The 13,648-nt window shown below is 39.6% G+C and overlaps 1 long non-coding RNA gene across 1 annotated transcript in view; it reads left to right on the forward strand.

Moving 5' to 3' along the window:
- Positions 1-848: 848 nt before the first annotated feature.
- Positions 849-13,648, forward strand: part of LOC108588895 (uncharacterized) — a 107,766-nt gene continuing 94,966 nt past the window's right edge. The window contains exon 1 of the long non-coding RNA XR_004735797.3: positions 849-1,490. This is a non-coding gene — a long non-coding RNA (uncharacterized LOC108588895). The remainder of the gene's footprint in view (positions 1,491-13,648) is intronic.

Here is a 13,648-nt window from a genome sequence, read left to right on the forward strand (position 1 = left end):
TTCTCTCTACCTGCACTTGGACTTCTCCCAGGCTGGCCATTTCCATATGACTGAGGCATGGCCTGGGGTCCCCTCCCTAAAGCTTTGCAAGCATTTGGAGTCCTCCAACCCAAAGATAAAAGATGGTGAAAATTAGAACTACCCCCAAGATGCCATTTTTAACTTGTTAGATTGGCAAAATTCCAGAGTTTGATAACACTTTTTATTGACATGGCTGTGGGGAAACGGGCAGTTAGTTGCATACACCGCAAGTGACAGTGAAAAACTGGTGCGACCCCTAGAGACAGAAATTAGCCTGCGTGTATCGAGACAAGTAATCCTACCTCTAGAAATATATCATACAAATATTCTCAAAATATTGTATACTCTGTATGCTAAACAATATACAGGCCAGGCTAGTCATTGCAGTGTTGTTTGAAACAGCAAAGGCTGAAAACACCTAAATGTCTCTTGAAAGAGCAGTGATTAAGTAACATAATACATGTACACAATGGAGTACTCTGTAGCTGCACTGTTTTTTAAAGTAAAGACACAGGCGAGGAGGTTCTTCATATACTGGTGTGGAAAGGTCACCTATCAGTAAAGTGCCTGCTTGTGGGATTAGAGCTAGAGAAAGGGAAAGAGCAAGACTTTACTGTATACTTTCTCTGTTTAGACATTTTGGTTTTTGAACTACATAAATATATTGCCTAGTTAAAATACTGCTTTCATTTTTAAGTTGAAAAATTTAGCCTTGATTGTCCAGCCTTAGCAATGTGCCTGTCTCTGCACCAATCGCTGTATCTAGGGTGGGGTGCTATTTTTGGCAGCTTCTACTCGAATGGGTTTGGAGGAACTTCTCTCCTCCCAGGAGAAGAGGAGTAGTGTTCTGAGCAGACAGAACTACAAGTGTTCTTATACCCAGGAAGCAGGGTCAGGTGGATCCCAGAGTTGTGGTGCAAGGTTCCTTGTGAGGACTTTCCAGGTATGGAGGGCGGTGGTCTCTGGAGCCCCAGGTAAGGTCCTGCCACAGGGCTACTTAGCTCATCTGCTAGAGATCCCTTCCTCTTACCTGTCCAGCCCCCTGGGAATTAAAGGCAATTCCTGCTTGTATAGAGGAGCTCTAAGGGGAATTTGAAGGTTCAGATTATCCTTCTGCTGCTGATATCCATATTCCCAAGCCCTTCTGTTTTACTGATGTAACTAATTCCATCCAATCAGTCACACCTAGCCTTTTCTTTAAAATAATTCCAGTCTTAATTGGCTTTGGTCCTTGTATTCTTTATTTTTGCATTTAGAACAGTTCTTCTCTGTTCTTCAGAACAAGTATATCATCCACAAATCATGAGATGGGGATTTTTTTTCTGCTTGTGATCTATTGGGGGGAGAGCTCTCAGGAGAAGGAGAGGAAAGAAAATAGGAACAGAACCGAAAAGGATGAGCTTGGCTTCAGCCTGAGCTTTCCGGGAGCTTTGGAATATGAATTGCACCACGGTCGTTGCCACTTTGAGGTAAGGGCACCTGCATTTTGTATTCCTGTGTTAATAAGTCATTGGTTGATAGCTTGTGGGGAGGGTACATGCCTAACCTCCTGGCAAGATGGCTGCTGTTTCATTGGCCAAGGACAGTTTTCCAGAGAAGAGACAGTGGCCAGCTCTCACGGCAGCTGGGGGCCAGGCGTGGCTGCTTACACTGGAACCTGCCCACAGTGCTCAGTGTTAGTTTTGTTGGGTCTCTTTAGGGGGCCACATCTTAGCATTTTAAGATGAGATTTGCTTAATTGCTATTTCCTCTGTCCTCTCCTTACTTACCTCCCCCACACACTGCTGCATTATTTTTTAAAAATTTCTAATTTTTAATTGTAATAGCTTTTGGGGTACAAGTGGTTTTTTGTTACATGGATGCATTATATAGCAGTGAGTTTGGAGACGTCAGTGCACATCACCCCTGTAGTGTGCACTGTACCAAATGTGTAGTTTTGAAAATTCCTAATCCCCCTCCACCTTCACATAGGGTCTCTTCAGAGCCTGTCCTATCACTCTGTCTGCCTTTGTGTACCTAGAGCTTAGCTCCCACTTGTAAGTGAGAACATACGGTTTTTGGTTTTCCACTCCTGTGTTACTTCACTTAGAATAATGGCCTCCAGCTCCATTCAAGTGGCTGCGAAAGACATGGTTTTGTTGCTTTTTACAGCCAAGTAGTATTTCATAGTATATGTATACATTTTCTTTATCCACTCTTTCATTGATGGGCATGTAGGTTGGCTCCACTTCTTTGCAAGTTTGAATTGTGCTGCTATAAACATACATGTGCAATGTCTTTTTCCTATATCCTTCTTTTCCTTTGGATAGATACCCAGTAGTGGGATAGCTGGATTGAATGGTAGATCTATTTTTAGCTCTTTAAGGACTCTTCATACTGTTTTCATAGAAGTTGTGCATTCCTACCAGTAGTGTATAAGTGTTTCCTTTTCCTCACATCCATGTCAACATCTATTGTTTTTTGACTTTTAATTATGGCCATTCTAGCAGAAGCAAAGAGGCATCGCATCATGGTTTTGATTTGCATTTCCCTGATTAGTGATACTGAGCATTTTTTTCATATGTTTGTTGGCCATTTGTATATCTTTGAGAAATGTCTAGGCATATCCTTTGCCCACTTTTTAATGGGTTATGTTTTCTTCCTGCTAATTTGTTTGAGTTCCTTATAGATTCTGGGTATTAGTCCTTTGTCGAATGCATAGTTTGCAAATATTTTCTCTCACTCTGTAGGTTGTCTGTTTACTCTGCTGATTATTTTTTTGCTGTGTAGAAACTTTTTAGTTTAATTAGATCCCATCTATTTGTTTTTGTTTTTGTTGCATTTGCTTTTGGGGTCATATTCATGAAATCTTTGCCTAGGCCAATGTCTAGGAGAGCTTTTCCAATTTTGTCTTCTATAATTTGTATGATTTCAGGTCTTAGATTTTAGGCTTTGATCCATCTGGTGTTGATTTTTGTATCAAGCGAGAGATAGGGATCCAGTTTATTCTTCTACATGTGACTTGCTAATTATCTGAGCACCAGGCCAGGCGCGGTGGCTCACGCCTGTAATCCCAGCACTTTGGGAGGCCGAGGCGGGTGGATCATGAGGTCAACAGATTGAGACCATCCTGGTCAACATGGTGAAACCCTGTCTCTACTAAAAATACAAAAAATTAGCTGGGCATGGTGGCGCGTGCCTGTAATCCCAGCTACTCAGGAGGCTGAGGCAGGAGAATTGCCTGAACCCAGGAGGCAGAGGTTGCGGTGAGCCAAGAGTAACAAGAGTGAAACTCCATCTCAAAAAAAAAAAAAAAAAAAATTATCCGAGCACCGTTTGTTGAATAGGGAGTCCACTTCATGTTTTTGTTTGCTTTGTCAAAGATGAATTGGCTGCAAATATTTGGTTTTATTTCTGAGTTCTCTATTTTGTTCCATTGGTCTGTGTGCCTATTTTTATACCAGTATCATGCTGTTTTGGTGACTATGGCCTTATAGTGTAGTTCGAAGTTGGGTAATGTGATACCTCTGGACTTGGTCTTTTTGCTTAGTCTTGCACTGGCTGTGCAGGGTTTTTCTTTGGTTCCGTATACATTTTAGGAGTTTTTGTTTTAGTTATTTGAAGAATGATGATGGCATTTTTATGGGAAGTACATGAATTTCTAGATTGCTTTTGGTAGTATGGTTATTTTCACAATGCTATTCTATCCATTCGTGAGCATGGATGTGTTTCCATTTGTTCATGTCATCTATGATTTCTTTCAGTAGTGTTTTGTAGTTTTCCTCGTAGAGATCTTTTACCTCCTCGGTTAGGTATATTCTTAAGTTTCGTTTGTTTGTTTTTTATAGCTGTTGTGAAAGGGGTTGAGTTTTTTTATTTTCAGCTTAGTCATTGTTGGTGTACAGCGGTGTTACTAAGTTGTGTACATTGAGGTTTGTATCCTGAAATTTTATTGAACTCATTTATCAGATCTAGCAGCTTTTTGGAGGAATCTTTAGGGTATACCATCATATTATTAGCAAGCACAGTTTGACTTCCTCTTTGCTGATTTATATGCCCTTGATTTCTTTCTCTTATCTGACTGCTCCAGCTGGGACTTCCAGTACTATGTTGAATAGAAATGGTGAAAGTGGCATCTCTGTCTTATTACAGTTATCAGGGGGAATGCTTTCAACTTTTCCCCATTCAGTTCAATGGCTATGAGTTAGCATTTATGATTAAAGCATACCTTTATGATTAAAGAATTTGACATTTTCAAACTGACACAAGAACAGAAAATGAAATACCGCATATTCTCACTCATAGGCAGGTGACACATGGACACAGGGAGGGGAGTACTAAACACTGGGGACTATTGGGGGGGGAAAGGGGAGGGCCAGTGGGAGGGGGAGCTGGGGAGAGATAGCCTGGGGAGAAATGCCAAATGTGGGTAAAGGGGAGAAAGGAAGCAAAACACACTGCCATGTGTGTACCTATGCAACTGTCTTGCATGTTCTGCATATGTACCCCAAAACCTAAAATGCAATAAAAAATAAAAAAAAAAAAAGAATTTGACATTTTGTCAAAGGCATCTATTGAGATGATCATATGGATTTTCTTTTCAATTCTCTTTATATATTGTATCACATTTATTGACTTGTGTGTGTAAAACCATCCCTGCATTCCTGGTATAAAACCCACTTGATCATCATGTGTTATCTTTCTAATATGCTGTTGGATTCCGTTAGCTAGTATTTTGTTGAGGATTTTTGCATCTATGTTCATCAGGGATATTGGTCTATAGTTTTCTTTTCTTAAAAATTATGTTCTTTCCTGGTTTTGGTATTAGAGTGATACTGGTTTCATAGAATAATTTAAGGAGGATTCCCTCTATATCTTTTGGAATAGTTTCAGTAAGATTGGTACCAATTCTTCTTTGAATGCATGATAGAATTCAGCTGTTAATCCATCTGGGCCTGGGCCTTCTTTTTTTGGCAATTTAAAAATTACCGTTTCAATCTCACTACTTGTTATGTTCGGAGTTTCTATTTCTTCCTGGCTTAATCTAGGAGCATTGTATATTTCCAAGAATTTATCCATATACTCTAGATTACATAGTTTGTGCACATAAAGGTTTTCATAGTACCCTTGAATGATCTTTTGTATTTCTGTGGTATTGGTTGTAATACTTCCCGTTTCATTTCTACTTGAACTTAATTTGGATCTTCTCCTTTCCTTTCTTGTGAATCTCACTAAAGGCCTATCAGTTTTGTTTATCTTTTCAAAGCACCAGCTTTTTGTTTCATTGATATTTTGTATTTTGTTGTTGTTGTTTCAGTTTCATTTAATTGAGCTCTGATCTTTGTTATTTCTTTTCTTCTGCTGGGTTTGGGTTTGGTTTGTTCTTGTTTCTCTAGTTCTTTAAGGTGTGACCTTAAATTGTCTGTTTGTGCTCTTTCAGACTTTTTAATTGAGGCATTTAAGGCTGTGAATTTTCTCTTAGCACTGCTTTAGTGTCCCAGAGGATCTTGATTTCATTGTTGACCCAAAGATCATAAAGGAGCAGATTATTTAATTTCCATGTATTTGCGTGGTTTTGAAAGTTCCTTTTGGAGTTAATTTCCAATTTTATTCTACTGTGGTCTAAGGGGGTACTTGATGTAATTTCAATTTTCTTAAATTTATTGAGACTTATTTTGTGGCCTATCATTCATGTCTTCCATCTTGGGGAATGTTTCATGTGCTAACAAAAAGAAGGTACATTCTGCACTGGTGGGTAGAATGTTCTGTAAATTTCTGTTAAGTCCGTTTGTTCTTGGGTATAGTTTAAGGCTATTATTTCTTTGTTGACTTTCTGTCTTGATGATCTGTCTAGTGCTGTCAGTGGAGTATTGAAGTCCTCCACTATTATTGTGTCACCATCTATCTCATTTCTTATGTCTAGTAGTAATTGTTTTATAAACTTGGGAGCTGCCATATTAGGTGCATAGATCTTTAGGATTGTTATCTTTTCCTGTTGGACTGATCCTTTTGTCATTATATGATATCCCTCTTGGCCTTTAAAAAAAAAACTGTTGTCTGTTTTAAAGTCTGTTTTGTCTGAGATACGAATAGCTATTCCTGCTCACTTTTGGTTTCCATTTGCACAGAATATCTTTTTCTGCTTCTTTACCTTAAGTTTATGTGAGCTTTTCCATGTTAGGTGAGTGTCTTGAAAACAGTAGATACTTAATTGGTGGATTTTTATCCATTCTGCTATCTTTTAAGTGGAGCATTTAGACCATTTACATTTGATATTAGTATTGAGATGTGAGTTACTGTTTTATTGATTGTGCTAGTCGTTGCCTGAATACCTTGGGGGTTTTTTCATTCTGTTATTGTTATGTAGGTCCTGTGAGGTATATGCTTTGAGGTTCTGTTTTGGTGTATTTCTAGATTTTTGTTTCAAGCTTTAGAATTCCTGTTAGCATTTCTTGTAGTACTGGCTTGGTGGTGGCAGATTCTCTCAGCATTTGTCTGAGGAAGACTTTCTCTCTCCTTCACTTACGAAGCTTAGTTTTACTGGATACAAAATTCTTAGCTGGCAATCATTTCATTTCACGATGCTAAAGATAGGACCCCAATCTCTTCTGGCTTGTAGGGTTTCTGCTGAGAAATCTGCTGTTAATCTGATAGGTTTTTCTTTATAGTTACCTGATGCTTTTGCCTCACAGTTCTTAAGATTCTTCGTCTTGACTTTAGATAACCTGTTGACTTTGTGCCTGGGTGATGATCTTTTTGCAATGAATTTCCCAGGTGTTCTTTGAACTTTTTGTATTTGATTGTGTAAATCTCTTGCAAGGCCCTGTTTTCCCCTATTATTCCCTCAAATATGTTTTCCAGACTTTTAGATTTCTCTTCGTCCTCAGGAACAGCAATTATTCTTAGGTTTGGCCATTTAACATAATCCTAAATTTCTTGGAGGCTTTGTTCATTTTTCAAATTCTCTTTGCTTTGTCTTTGTCTCATTGAGTTAATTTGAAGGCCTTGTCTTAGAGTCTGAAGTTCTTTTTCTACTTGTTCAGTTCCCTTATTCTAACTTTTCAATGCATTTTGTCATTCTCTAAGTGTGTCTTTCATTTCCAGATGTTGTGATTGTTTTTTCTTTATGATTTCTATTTCTCTGGAGCATTTTTCATCCATATCCTGTATTTTTTTAAAAACTTAAATTGTTTTTCACCTTTCTCTGGTATCTCCTTGAGCAGCTTACTAACCTTCTGAATGCTTTATCTGGCAATTCAGAGATTTCTTCTTGGATTGGACGTATTGCTGGGGAGCTACTGTGGTCTTTTGGGAGTGTTATAGAACCTTACTTTGTCATATAATCAGAATTACTTTTCTGATTCCTTCTCATTTGGGTGGACTAATGCAGTGGAAAATTCTAGAACATAAGTGCTGCTGTTCAGATTCTTTTGTTTCATGATGTGGTACACTCCCCTTTCCCCTGAGGACAGGGCTTCCTCTTAGCCAGACTGCAGTGATTGTTGTTGCTCTTTTGGGTCTAGCCACCCAGTGGGACTACCAGGCTCTGGGTTGGTGCTTGGAATATCTGCAAAGAGTCCTGTGATACAGTCTGTCTTCAGGTCTCCCAGCTGTGGACACCAGCACCTGAGCTGGTGGAGCTGGTAGGGGAGTGAAATAGAGTCTGTGAGAGTCCTTAGTTGTAGATATTTTTTACTGTGCTGGCTTCCTGGAATGCTGGTTATGCTAGCAGAGAAGCTGTCACATGGACAGACTCAGGACCACTGGCTAGCCAGGATGTTGCAGGCAGTTGAATTTGCTGCTGTTTTCTCCTTCCTTGGAGCAGGGTTATTCTGTCATGAGTTGTTGTAGTGTCTTGAGTTGATCGGCCTCCAGCCAGGAGGTGGCACTTTCGAGAGAATACCAGCTGCAACTGTAGAAGGGGGAAAAGAGGCTTACCCTAAGTTGGCCAGGATAAGTATTTGGGTTTCTCAGACAATGGGCAGGGATATAAAGCTCCCAAAGAGTTTGTGTCTTTTGTGATCTGCTACTGGGGTAGGTAGAGAAATACCATCAGGGGGTGCAGGGTTAGGCAAATATGAGCACAGACACTTCCTGGGCAGGGCTTGCCATGGCCACTGAGAGGAGTGGGGGGTGGTTCTTGGGGCAGTGGGTTTATGTTTCAGAGGGTATTATGGCTGCCTCTGTCACCAGGGAAGTGGGAGAAAGCCAGCAGCAATAGGCCTCACCCAGCTTTCACGCAGTTGGCAAGGTCAGCCTCACTAACACTGCCTAGTTTACCTCCAGGCAGCCTGGGCATGGGACTCAGACATAGCTCCAGGCTATTCATTTTCTCACTGAGAAAGCAAGCATGGCTTTCAGGCCATACCCCTCCCCATCTGCCCACACTATTGGATGCAACTCCTGCTCTCCTTTCCGAAGCACTTCCTATTTGCCATTGGATTCTGCTCAAGAGAGTTTGAATCCAGTCAAAATTATGACAAAGTTCAGTTGGAAGCTACTTTCACCCTGTGACCCTTCCCAAATTCTACCAGCTGATTTCCCAAGGGCCCCTGTGAGATACAGACAGAGATAGCTTTCCTGGGCTCAAGCTAGAGAATGGGAATGCCTACAAGGCTCTTCCTACTGTTGCTTCTAATTTTATATTTTACGCTAAATCCATTTCAGCTCTAGGTAAGGTTAAATCCTTCTCCCACAATCTGGACTTTTGGGTTTCCTGTAGGGACATGTGCTCGGAGGCGGGTTTTTCCCCTTCACACTTTGAGAACTCACAGTTTTTCACCTGTCTTCTGGAATTTGCAGTGGCCTGCTGCTGCTTTCAAAGGATCTGTGGTGGTTCTGGAGCAAAAGTTCACGGTGTGAGTCTCCACATGCTCTTCCATCCATCCAAGTGGGAGCTGCATGTCAGCCTTATCACCTGTCCACCCTCTTCTCTAAGTTTTTCCAGTTTAATTTCTGATTGAGTTTATTGGGATCTTCTTTCTTCTTTTCTTTTCTCGGTTAATCTAGCTAGAGGTCTATCCGTTTTTTGTTTTTCAAAGAACCAGTTTTTTTGTTTCATTGCTATTTGGTATTGTTTTGTTTGAATTTCGTTTAGTTCTGCCCTGATCTTTGTTACTTCTTCTTTTAACTTAAGGTTTAGTTTGTTCTTGTTTCTCCAGTTCCTTGAGGTGTGACATTAGGTTGTAAATTTGTGCTTTCAGACTTTTTGATGTAGGCATTTAGTGCTATAAACTTTCCTCTTAGCACTGCTATTGCTGTCTCCCGGGGGTTTTGGTAACATGTGTCATGATTATCATTCAATTCAAAGAATTTTTAAATTTCTGTCTAATCTCATTATTAACACAGATGTCATTCAGGAGCAGATTATTTAACTTTCATATATATTTTGTATAATTTTTGAGGGCTCTTTTTGGAGTTGATTTCTAGTTTTATTCTCCTGCAGTCTGAGAAGATACTTGACAAGATTTTCATTTTTTTAATTTATTGAGATTTGTTTTGCGGCCTATCATACGATCTATCTTGGAGAATGTTCCATGTGCTGATGAGAATGTGTATTCTGCAGCTCTTAGGTAGAATGTTCTGTAAATATCTGTTCAATCCATTAGTTCTAGCATGTCATTTAAGCCCGTTGTTTCTCTGTTGACTTTCTGTTTCAGAGACCTGTGGAGAGCTTTCAGTGGTGTGTAAAAGTCTCCCACTATTACTGTTTTGCTGTCTGTCTGATTTCTTAGATCTCATAATAATTGTTTTGTATCTAGGAGCCCCAGTGTATGGTACATACACATTTAGGATTGTAATATCTTTTTGTTGGATTGATCCTTTTGTATAGTGACCATTGTTGTCTTTTTTTGTTTTTATTTTTGTTGCTTTGAAGTCTGTTTTGGCTTTGAAGTAGCTATAAGCATAGATACTTATATTAATCCATTCTCACATTGCTTTAAAGAAATACCTGAGGCTGGGCAATTTTAAGGAAAAGAGGTTTAATTCATTCATAGTTCTGCAAGCTGTGCAGGAAGCATAGCAGCTTGTGTTTCTGGGGAGACCTCAGGAAACTTACAATCATGGCAGAAGGTGAAGGGGAAGCCGGCATGTCTTACGAGGCTGGAGCAGGTGGAGTGGGGGTAGGTGCGCTACACACTTTTAAAACAACCAGATGTTGCGATAACTCAGTATCAGAAGAACAGCACTGCAGGGTTGGTGCTAAACCGTCCATAAGGATCCACCCCACAGGTCCAATCACTTCCCACCAAGCCCTGCCTCTGACCCTGGGGAGGCATGAGGTTTGAGCAGGGATACAGAGCCAAACTGTGCCACTCCTCCTGCCTGCTTTTGGTTTCCATTTGTGTCCCATTGTCCTTCTAGCTTGAGTTATATAAATCCTTCCGTTTTAGGTTGAGTCTCTTGAAGCCGGACATGCACCAAAATAGAACCTCTTGAAAACTCAAAACTCGCAGGGCCTATAATACAATGACACAACAACAACAAAACTGTCAGGTTAACAGCATGAGTAAGAGACTCGTACCCCACATCTTAGTGTTGATGTTGAATGTGAATGGTCTAGATGTGCCGCTTAGGAGATCCAGGATGGCAGAATGCTGCATTATTGTAAAGCAGATTCCAAACATCATCTGACCTTGTCTGTATGTACTTGAGTATGTAGCCTGTATAGTTGAATGTATTTTTCATTCAACCCCAATACCATCATAATACCTAAAAAACAATATTTACTTAATATCATTTTATACAGTCTGTTTAAATTTCCGAGATTGTGTCAAAGGGTCTTTTTATAGTTGCTTTGCTTAAAGTAGGATGCCAACAAGGCCTGCACGTAGTGTTTGATTGACTATTTATCTCTAACATACTTCACTTGACTTTCCTATACTGTTGTTTGTTGAGGCACTGAGGGCATTCGGCCTGTAGAATTTCCACATTCTCATCTGAGCTGATTGCCTCGTTACTGTGCTGTCTACAAGTCCCATTAGTGTCTGCACTTCTTGCAAACCAGTAGTTTTGGGGGCATGAAGGGTGCCACTGCTAATGAGTTGTCATTGCTTCTAGGCCCTTCCAAAGAACGATGGTAGGAAGCAGACATTTTCTAGAAAAAGAAAGAAATCATGATGTTACCTCCCATTTAAATTTAGAATTATATGATTTTCTATGAAATCTTTTAATTTTATATTAGTCTCTTTTTTTATTTGGAAAATCTTTATCCTTAACAAGAATTACATAATCACTTACAATCTATCTAGATACATTTTTTTTCTGAATAGTTAATATTATTTAAATCTTGGTCAAAGCCCCATGGCCCTGGGACAGTCACGTCAACTGTAAAATGGATATGGGAGCCCTTGCCCTCCCCTCAACCCAGTGTGGCAGGATCAGATGAAACAGTGGATGTAAGAGTCATTTGTAAAGACAGGAAAGGTGAAGGAAAGCCTTCACCCCTAGGGGCCTGTGAAAAAGTTCCAAGGAATCCTGAGCATGGGTTATTCAGGGAACCAGATCTCCAGACCCTTAATTTTTATACACATACTTTACTGGTTTTATTTGCCTAAGAACAGCTCTGAGTTTCCATTTGTCCTCCTGCTTTATTGTTTAAAAAACGCAAAAAGGCAGACTCCTCATTCACCCCTGATCTGACTATGGTAATATTGCCACAAGGTGTGCAAACCTCAGGGAGAATGGAAAAAATAAGAGGAAGAGTTCTTTATTGCTTAGCCAAGATTCCATTAGCTCCTGGGCTCTCGTGGTTTCCCATCCCATGCACTTTATGTTAAGGAAGAAGATGGTCTAGAGAATAGTATTTTGTCACACGTTAGGATGTTCTGAATATAGACATGAGAGTCAAGACATTTTCCTTCTTAAAGGAGAGTCCAACAACAGTAAAGCAAAGAGAACATCAGTTAGAAACACTGAATGCCAGAGGAAAAAACAACGTGGCTTTTACAAATATATTTAAATGTAAGCAATACCTTTCAGCCACCTTCAGTACCGGCCCCAGGTCAGGTCTCCAGCTCAAAGGAAGAGCATGGAAGTACAGTCCAGGCATATAGGTTGGTCTGTGCTGACTCATTTAAATATAACTGCAAGTTTTGCCAAGACTTTCACAATTCTCAAGGTATATCAAATGAACTGCACAAATACCAATTTTAGGTGACTTATTTGGATGCAGTATATTTATTCAGTAAGGTAATTTAAAATCCATCTTATGAAATGATATCATGAAATAATCCAATGATAGCTATCGCTCATTTTATTTTACCAGATAAAATATTTAATATCTTCTGCTTTTAACAGGAATAATATTATCCTAGCTTCTGGACTGATTTATTTTTAGCAGAATATACCCCTCTCTTTTATTAAATACATATGAAAAGTTAGAACACGTTCATCTCATTAGGAGATACACTTCCAATCACATTTAACTTTATGTTTAAAAAACAATCAAAATTGGTAACATTTTAATGCAGTTTTGATTAGTTGTATGATAATTCAATCCATAAGCAATTTTTTAAAGCATGGAGAACCTTAAGGTCACAAGGATAAAAGATATTTTTTAATGTATTACAAATACATATGTTATACATTTTAATGTATGATAGGATGATCAATAAAATACCTTCAAATTCTAAAAGTATATTAAATTATGTTAAAGGTTTATGGAGGAAGTAGAGAAGAAATATAAATTCAAAGAGAAAAAGGAAAAATGTAAAATTTCTCAACAGTAAAAACAGCTTATTCACATATTTTAAATGGGATGGTGATGAGCATGAAACCTTTATGAGCTCCAGATTCTGGTTAATATTTTAAGATTGATAGTTGTATGTTTAAATGTCAGTATTTGCAGTAAAATGAAAATTACATCTCTTGTAATTACTGAAACTTATGGTGAAAACTTCACCTATGAACTTAAAAATATGTGACAGGTATATTGTTTGAGATTCTTTTTTGAGATGTGCAAACAAATTTGAAGAGACCTCGGAGCTACAGGAAGGCCTCAGAGGCACAGACGGGAGGCGCTATATTCTCCTTCCTGGCCCTACCCTCTCTGCCTTCCCATCCAAGGCCAACTTGACAAGGGCACTCTGTGTCTGCCTGAGCAGCCTCCAAGCAGCCTGAACACAGAAATGCTCTTTTCTCTTTAGTCAACTGCCTCTTAATAATAATAAAAAGCATGTAACACATCCGTTAGCTATTGTCACGGTTATATTGCATGAAAAACAATCAGAAAACCTCAGTGGCAGACAATGAAAATGTTTCCTCCAGGTCATGAGTCCTTGGGTTGGCCGGGCAGTTCTGTGAATCCTCCCCAGGCCCTGTTGGCCTCTGCTGGGCTCTCATACATCGGCAGTCACTGGGATGGCTTGTCTCTGCTCTGTGTGACCTTTCATTCTCCAGGAGGCCAGTTTGTGCTTATTATGCTGGCAGCCGAGCAGCCTTCTGAGAGAGAAAAGAATGCAAAGCTGATTGAAGGCCTCGTTCAGCACTGGCATTCCATCACTTCCACATCCTGCTGGCCAAAGCAAGTCACAGGGTCTCCCAGATCCAAGGAGTGGGCAGTAGTCTCCGCCTCTTAATGGGAGGAGCTACATAGTCACAGTGCAAAGGGGCATGGATATGGGAAAATAGAGAGAACTGGGCCCAT

The sequence above is a fragment of the Callithrix jacchus genome, chromosome 17, assembly GCF_049354715.1.
Source record: "Callithrix jacchus isolate 240 chromosome 17, calJac240_pri, whole genome shotgun sequence".
In the NCBI taxonomy this organism is placed as follows: domain Eukaryota; kingdom Metazoa; phylum Chordata; class Mammalia; order Primates; family Cebidae; genus Callithrix; species Callithrix jacchus.